This window comes from Ananas comosus, unplaced genomic scaffold (genome assembly GCF_001540865.1).
Source record: "Ananas comosus cultivar F153 unplaced genomic scaffold, ASM154086v1, whole genome shotgun sequence".
Classification (NCBI taxonomy): Eukaryota; Viridiplantae; Streptophyta; class Magnoliopsida; order Poales; family Bromeliaceae; genus Ananas; species Ananas comosus.
This window is the reverse complement of record NW_017893442.1, coordinates 67,994-77,104: the sequence shown is the minus strand read 5'-3', so window position 1 is coordinate 77,104 and position 9,111 is coordinate 67,994. Positions and strand designations below refer to the sequence as shown.

Below are 9,111 nucleotides of genomic sequence, written 5' to 3'. Positions count from 1 at the left end.
TTGATGGGCGAATCAGCCTTTTCTGCTTGAGTGTACCGGCTACACGCATTATGGATGTCCGAGTACACAAATGCAGAAACTGCGCAGCTTGGCCTTTTTCGTTAATTCAGCATTTGAACTACCTATTTGATCCCGCACGACTCTTGGAGCTTGTGGAGTGTGCTAGAGCCCAGAGAAGCAACCTTGCACATTTTCTCTCTCTCTCTAGGGTTTTCTCTTCCTCAAGAGAATTCGCCGATTTCGCTCGTCTTTCGTCGATCAGCGCGCATTCTTCGGCTGGTTGCGAGTGTTTGCCACCTTTGTGCACGTGTGAGGAGAGTGTTTTGCGAAGGCTCTTGCTCGTCTGAACGCATTAGGGTTGCTGGTTGGAAGCTGAGAAGGTAAACGACTCTGATTTTTTCCATTATCGGATCGTTCGAGTAGACGTTATGTTTGCTTTTGAGCTATTGCTTCTAGTTGTCTATAATCTGAGATTTCAGAATTTAAAATTGGATTTATTTAGTGTGAATTAACCTTCTTAGACTGGGAAATAAGCTACTTTGAGCTTATTGGGTAATAATTTAGCCATTTATGAGCTAAAATCCCGAACTTATGCCACTAAGTTGTGCGATTTAGCAATGGGATTTTCTTGCGCAGCGAGGTCTTCGCAGCCTCGTATGAGCTGAACTTTGTACTTTTGAAGCTGGTTTTGGAGGTTAATTCTAAGCTGGAGGTACAGCGAGGAATTTCGTCTAGAAACTGAATTTGCAAGATTCCGACTATATTTGCTATATATGTTTGATATTGATCCGTTCGATGTCTCGTTCGCCAGACGAGGTTGCGACGAGCTTTGGTTCGTCGTGAGCTGGAGGCTTGTGAGAAGAGCTCGTTGGGGGGCGTTCTTGAGGTATTACACTTAGTCCAAAACAAGGATTTAAGAGTTACTTATGTATAAGTGGAATTTAGTCGAAAGCGAAGTGTTGCGGCGTAGATTTAATCCGATTTGAGTTCGTTTTTCCAGCAGCATTGGGGCTTCGTTGAGCCGTTTGGTGGGACTTTTGTGGATAATCGGGCCTAGTACTAGGTGGGTCGGACATAACCAGAGAAGCAAGTGAAGCTCCATTGTTCTATTTACTATAGAATTGCAGTTGTATGTCTTTATGTGATTGATACAGAATTTGAACAGTCCTAATTTAGTGTTGATATGTATAACATTGATTGAATAAACCTCTATAAGTAGAGAGTACTCATGCATAAGTGTCTTTATGCTTTATGTTTATGTTCATATTTAGTTAGATAACTAATGGACTATAATGATGCTTTAGCTAGAGTAGAGAACAATGATATTCTCGTGACTTGTTAGAAACATGACATTCTCTTGACTTAACATAGGGAAACTTGACATGCTCAATGACTATGTTGATAGTGCCATACTAGTGGAACAGATTAATAATATGTGGATTTAGCTTTACCTTACATGTTTACACTCTAGTGGGATCTAGCTTTTGTTCACTATTTGATGTATTGATTTCGATCCAGGGATCGAGGTTCTGAATTTGTATGTAAAATATGAAATTAGAGACATGTGGTAATGGACTTTGCTTGCTTGCCTCGGTGCTCATTCGCACACGCCTTGTGAAGGTTAAGTCCCACAAGCCGGCATCCAGGCTTGGATATAGCGACAGTTTGCTCGCCGGTGCGGGATTGGGTGCCGAAGTGGATTGCGTGGGGTGATATACTCCCGGTGGCCATTAGGCGCGGCGCAAGCTGGACCTTGGGTGTAGATCCTGTGAATGAAAAGAAAATGCTATGAAGGTTGGACGTATGCTAATTCCAGTTACAGGTACCAGGTAGTTACTTTACACACTTATGCCTATGTTTATGTTTGTAGTAGCATAGTTCTATCATTCAGTTGATTCATTATGTTGATGGCTATGATCACATGTTGTTTCTGTCCATTATTTAGTAAATTGTTATGAATTGTATAGCTTAAAATAATATGCAAATTTACTGCTTTATTTCCATTCTGTACAATCTCGAGCCTGTGGGTATTCGCCGAGGCGGGCGGCTACCCATGCACGAACTATGTGTTATAGTTCTCACCCCTTTTGGTGGTTGTTTTACAGGCGTGTATACAGGAGAGAGAGGGACGGGCAAAGGGAGTCGCGCTAAGCTAGGGATACTAGGAGCGTGTAGTCGATCCCTTGTGTACTCTTTTTCCTACTCTGTCTATCCTTCTTATTATAGGGCCTCCCGAGGTGATGTCCAGATATATAGAAGAGACCACCATTTGTTCTTATTATTTTTGTACACCCGATGATTTGTATATTTACTTTCCGGGGTTGAGTTATAGTAGTGACTTAATTCTCTTTTTTGTTGAATCCGATGATTGTTACTCGTCTCTATTTTGACTTGGATTTGTACTCGTATGTATATCGACTTGTATTTTGCTCTGCATATCAGGATAGGATCTTGTTTTCTTACTATCGAACTTGTTCTTGTCAGACGCCTTATATCTGCAGGTGTATGGCGGGTCTGTGCACGTGGAATATGACCTTCCGTGGTATCGGGCTGACAGTTGAGTGGGGGTTAGTTTGAATAATATGATCTAACGGCACAAAATTCGATAGGTGACACGCATTAATACTATACAGATTAATGTAGTCGGCTAATCTTCTTAATACATAGTTCCGGCTATTATACTTATCTATATCTAAGCATTGTATATGAGATTTTTTGCCGTTAGACTGTCCTATTATTATATATATAATATATATATATATATATATAGAGGAGAGAGGACGAAGGGAAGTCACTGGAGAGAGAGAGGGCTGGAGGAGATGAGAGGAGAAGAGAGAGCCGGCTACTTTCTCTTGTTACACTTTCTTGCTTTTAGCATTCCAATCATCCTCTAACTTATCCAAAAACTTGTTCTAACCTTTTAGAACATGTAGGAGTGATCCACACACCATTCCACACACTCGAACTTCGCAATTTGCGAAAGTCCAGTGTATTACATTCACCCATCCTAAAAAGAAGTTTCGTCCGCGAAACTTGTAATCACTTACCTCAAGATTCCATCGAGAATAAATAGGGATAATGCTCTTGCATTGCACTCTCCAGTTCCCAAGTGGCTTCTCGTTCCTCGTGATTGCTCCAAAGGATTTTCACGTAGGGTATCTCGCGATTACGAAGCCGTTTCACTTCTCGAGCTAGTATTCTCACTGGATGCTCCTCAAAGCTCAAATCTTCTTGTAAATCCACTGGAGTACTCTCCAATATGTGAGTGGGATCAAAAACATACTTTCGAAGTGTCGATACATGAAACACATTATGCACTCCGGATAGGTTCGGCGGCAAGGCAAGCCGATATGCTACGGGGCCTATCCGCTCTAACACCTCGTAGGGTCCAATAAATCGAGGGCTTAACTTTCCTCGAATGCCAAATCTTTTAACTCCTTTTGTCGGTGAAACCTTCAAAAATACATGATCGCCGACTTGAAATTCCAATTCTCGCCGACGTTTATCCGCATAACTCTTTTGTCGACTTTGAGCTGTCAGTAGACGTTCTCGCGCCAGTCGCACTTTAGCTTCAGCCTCTTGCAGTACATCTGGACCCAACACTAACCTCTCACCCACTTCACTCCAATGAAGTGGTGATCTACACTTTCTACCATACAGGGCTTCAAACGGTGCCATCTGAATACTTGCGTGATAACTGTTGTTATAAGCAAATTCAGCCATCGGGAGGAACTGTGGCCAACTGCCCTGGTAGTCAATCACACAGGCCCTCAACATATCCTCAAGGGTCTGGATGGTACGCTCAGACTGCCCATCACTCTGGGGGTGGAAAGCAGTACTAAAATCCAATCGGGTACCCAAGGCCTCCTGTAAACTTCTCCAAAAATGTGAAACGAATCGGGTGTCTCGGTCCGAAACAATAGAAGCAGGTACTCCATGTAATCGCATAATTTCATCAAGGTACACTTGTGCGAGTTTCTCTCCTGACCAAGTCGTGTGGATTGGAATAAAGTGGGCAGATTTGGTTAATCTATCCACAATTACCCAAATCGCGTCATGACCTGCTTGTGAGCGAGGTAATCAACCGATAAAATCCATAGTAATCCTCTCCCACTCACACTGTATGACTAAATTCAACCACTAATAAAATAAAATTATAGTTAGAAGCTTATATAATTTATTTAAAATCATCGAAATACAGTAAGAGACATATAATTTTATCGTATTATGGCCTCTTAAATATTCCTTGTGAAAGATAAAAAAGAGCTAGCTCCAGCGTAGCTAAATCAATCTAGTAGGCATTTATATGAACCGCGGCTCGATTTTGCGGGACGATGCTTCTCGAATGAGACAACATTTTCGCATGCTCTTCTTCTTCTTCATCGTCCTCATCATCTTCATTAACACAATAAGAGAGAGAGAGCTAGATGAGTGTTGGGTGGAAAATTAGATGATATTTTTTTTTTGCATGGAAAATAAGAGGCCATGCAAAAAGAGGGGGTGGGGGATTAATAGATGAGGAGGGCGGGGCGGGGCGGGCGGGGCGGGGCGGGGAGGGGGGGGGGGAGGGTGGATTGGAGTTACAAAGCCCATTTATTGGTAGAATATGGTGCCTATAATTAAATGTTGCATTTTCGATTAATTAATTTTCGTGATTTCAAAGGATTGGGAGTGAAGGGTTGGCGTTGATGTCACGCCGGGTATCAGCGGAAGCATACCCGATACATGCACAGACCGCCATACACCTGCAGTATATAAGGGGGGTTGGATTGGAGTTACAAAGGCCATTTATTGGTAGAATATGGTGCCTATAATTAAATGTTGCATTTTCGATAATTAATTTTCGTGATTTGAAAGGATTGGAAGGTGAAGGGTTTGCATTGATGTCATGCGCCGGAGTATCAGCGGAAGCATACCCGATACATGCACAGACCCGCCATACACCTGCAGTATATAAGGCGTCTACTAGAACCATGCTAGAAAAGAAACAATCAACAGAGAGTCTAGCTTAGTATTAGAGCATAGAATGTACCAATTGTATTAAAAGCTGAAACATAACTAATATAAACTCCACTAGCATGAACAGGAAGTAAAGGTACAAACTGTGAAACACAACTCTCTATGACTGATATACATCACAAGCTCACCAAAAGAACTATATATACACATGTGGTAGTCTCTCTATACACCGGTACATATCACCCTCATCGACAAATCTCAAAATAGCGAGGATCACCTAGCAGGACTCCAAGCTACACCTAGCTAGACGCGACTCCCTTGCCACGATCCCTAGCTGCTCATGTAGTGGATGGCTCTGTAAAAGCAATAACAAAGAGGGCGTGAGAACTATAAAATAATAGTTTCTAGTGGGTAAGTCGCCGACCTCAGCGAATTACACCACTAAGTTCATAATAAACTAAAAGGAAAAGTAAGTATGGCTACTACATGATAGAAATAACAATGATAATAAACAATGAACATGTAACTGTAATCTCAAATGCAACAACTAACTTGTAGCAGGTAAAGTAACTACTTTACATATTAACATGTCATGTCATCTTGTAACTGTACACTATCTAGTAGTGACCATTCTATTAATACCATTTGGTAACTTTGTTTAACTCATAAGGACCTACACAAGGTAGTCCGGCTTGCGCCGCGCTTAATGGCCCCGTGGTAGTATACACTCCCCACGGCAATCCACTTCGGTATCCAATCCCGCACGGGCGAGCAATCTGTCACGTAGGCCAACTCTGGAGTGCCGGCTTGTGGGGAGCGACCCTCACAAGCATGTGCGAATGAGCACAATGGCAAGCAAGCATGATCCATAGTCCAAAAGTCCTCGGTCATCATGTCTCAAACATGAAAAGTCCTCTACCGACCTATCGGTCGGAATCTAAATACAATGTAAAATGCTAGTGTCAACTAGATTATACAACCATATGAAATTGATGCTAGTTTACACATGCCATTTGCATTGGTAACTTGTCTATACAAGTATACTATTTATCAGGTCATAGATTTAATGTCTTTATTCTCTACTTCATAGAAGTATGATAAAATCATCTAATAGAATTACTTCTATTCCATCAACCAATCCTTTTATAAAGCTACCAGCTTATGAATATCAAGTCTAATTCATTGTTAATGCATCTATATTGAACATTAACTATATATGCTGTACAAGAGATTTGCCCCCGATTCTCTACTTAAAAGAGATCTATTTTAGTCATACAAAGCAAGTATGCTCATTGTATTAAATACTCTTCACTTAGTAATCTATTATCATAGTTACACATAACTAGCAGTTCTATAGTATCATAAAGAACATAGGGGGAATCCACTTATTCTGGTGAGGTCAAACCCACCAAGTAGTTGATGGCTCTTGTCGACCCCATGAACGAGGGCAATCCGCAGCTTCCGAGTACCCTAATAATCAAATCAAAAATCAGCTAAGAGCTGAATTTATATACCCATGTTACAACCCACATAGTTACTAAGTATAGGCTAGAATCTCACCTAGGTTTAGATAAAGGCTAAACCTCCACTCCAACCCAAGTTGAAGCACCTCAAATCAGCTCACAAGAGTCCCAATATTCAGCTCAAAGTGGTTAATAAACCTGCTGTGAACATAGTTCCAAAACTGCATCACTACCTCACCAATAGACCTAATATAGCATAAACATAAGGCAAGTGGTGAGCTAATCACCTTCTCCAAACTTCAATCCAGCTTTCCCTTAGCTCAGGGTCGAAGAATCACCTCCAAGCTCTGCTTCAAAAGTCACCAAAACCTAGCTGCAGGGTTCACATCCTCTGCTGCGAACCTGCTGCGAACCACTACTAAAATCAGCATTAATACTCTCACTACCATGCCCAAACAAGGAAGAAAGTAAGTAGTTTACCTTCTTAGACCATTAGCTCAGCTCCAACTGAGTTAGGGTACAACAAAATACCCTGCTACAGCTGCTAATCCTCCTTCTCAACCAGCTGGGAACAAAGAACCCAAAATCAAAACTCAACTCTACTATTAGAACATCAAACTAGTGAGTAGCTGGGTTAATTACCTTATCAAGCCTCCATTCAGCTACTTGCTTTGCCAGGGCTGCGAAACACTTCCCAAAACACCTTCTTCACCCTTCTACAACAACTCCAAAGCCCTCCAATACAGCTATCATCAAAGAAGGAGAAGAAATTGAGCTTAGAACACCAATTCTTCACCTCAAGTAGGAGAATCTTAGAGAGAGAAAGTGAGAGAGGTGCAAACCCACATTTCTGAACTCCAGCAACCTTTGGTCAGCTGCTGGGTCGAGCTGTGGAGTTGTAGATAAGTTTTGGAGGTGAAAAGACCATAATCTCCTTGCGGCCATGCAGCTGCTGCTGCTGGGTACCGGTACCCAATGATGCTGGTACCGGTACCACAATGCAAAGTGCAAAATTATTGCATTCGCAATGCACTTTTGTGCTTCCAGCTGTTTGATCACTCCACTAACCTGCCAAAAACCTCTCTACAACCCTTTAAAAGACGTGGAATGGTTCCAATTACCATCCCCACACTCGAACTTCGCAATTTGTCAAAGTTCAGTTTACTAAAGTTGAAAAGAGATTTGAGGGAGAAAAAATGACTAATATTGAAGAGAAAAATAAGTAACATATAAATTAAAGAGCACATTGATTACATATCATTGAATAGAGAGGAGGGGAGGGGAAGAGCCAAGAACAAATATGAGTTCAAAAAAAGGGCTAGTGAGGTTTAAAAAAACTTGCCACGTGGCAAAAAAACATTGGGAATTCATATATGCTCGATTTTGTAGGACGATGTTTCTCGAATGAGACAACATTCTTTGCATGCTCTTCTTCTTCTTCATCGTCCTCATCATCTTCATTAACACAATAAGGTAGAGAGAGCTAGATGAGTGTTGGGTGAAAAATTAAATGATATTTTTTTTTGCATGGAAAATAAGAGGCCATGTAAAAGAGAGGGGGGTGGGGGATTGATGGAGGTGGGGGGGGCGGGGGCGTTTGGCGTTGAAAAGAGATTTAAGGGAGAAAAAATGACTAATATTGAAGAGGAAAATAAGTAACATATAAATTAAAGAGCACATTGGTTACGTGTCATTGAATAAAGAGGAGGGGAGGGGAAGAGCTAAGAACAAATATGAGTTCAAAAAAAGGGCTAGTGAGGTTTAAAAAAACTTGCCACGTGGCAAAAAAACATTGGGAATTCATATAGTTAATTAATAGATAACTAACTAACAGTATCATTAAGTTTGATAAGATTTTTAACTTACCTAAATATAAAAATTCAAATACAAAAAATAAAAGCTTACATAGTTTGAGGACTCTCTCTTTCGAACTATCCAATAGTTGAGGGGGTCCCTACGAATTTTTATTAAAAAGTAATTAAAGGTGTTCGTGGACCGGGTCCGGTCTGGATAGTTGATATACTGTATTCGTACCCTAAAAAAAATGATTTGAAAAAAATATATATTCTACCCATTTAATTTCGAGTCGGGTTCTGGTCTGGGTACTTAAATTACTAATATGCCCATCGAGTCTATTTGAACGGGTTTGGATAATGACTATCCATATACTATTCATTCAAGACCGGATATAGGTCTGGTTTAAATCGAGTACGGGTACTCATATACATATATATATATATATGTTTTTATAAACTTTATTAAATAGTCTGTGGACAAACTGTAAATCTCCCTTAATAAAAAACTCGCATTAATCTAATAACTTGTATTCAGTCCAATAAAATTCATTCAAAAGAAAAATAAAATATCTCAATACATAGGTCCCAAATATATGCACCTACCATAAAGTAATATGACCACAGTATATATGGGACTAAAACACTTGTACCTACTATTATATAGTTAAAATACATATATGAAACATTACAGTGTAAAAATAAATTTCAAGTTTTTTAATTTTCACAAGTAAACAATAACATAATAGTTAGAATAACTAATAAAATAGTTATCAAATTTATCTAATTCAAATTTTCAATTTTAAAATATTGAAATAAAAAGTTTTGAATATTAAAATTTAAAATTCAAATGCCAAATTTTAAATTCAAGTTTAAATTAATTATTTGTAAATAAA

General features: G+C 39.9%; 1 long non-coding RNA gene across 2 annotated transcripts; it reads right to left on the bottom strand.

Moving 5' to 3' along the window:
* Positions 1-5,027: 5,027 nt before the first annotated feature.
* Positions 5,028-7,278, bottom strand: LOC109706069. Of its 2 annotated transcripts, none has more exons than XR_002215044.1 (6): positions 7,065-7,278; positions 6,903-6,987; positions 6,710-6,827; positions 6,520-6,623; positions 6,369-6,429; positions 5,028-5,314 (listed from the first exon to the last, which is right to left on the bottom strand). It is a non-coding gene; the product is annotated as an uncharacterized LOC109706069 (long non-coding RNA). The 2 variants fall into 2 exon arrangements; XR_002215043.1 differs by having other exon boundaries at positions 6,520-6,620.
* Positions 7,279-9,111: the final 1,833 nt, after the last annotated feature.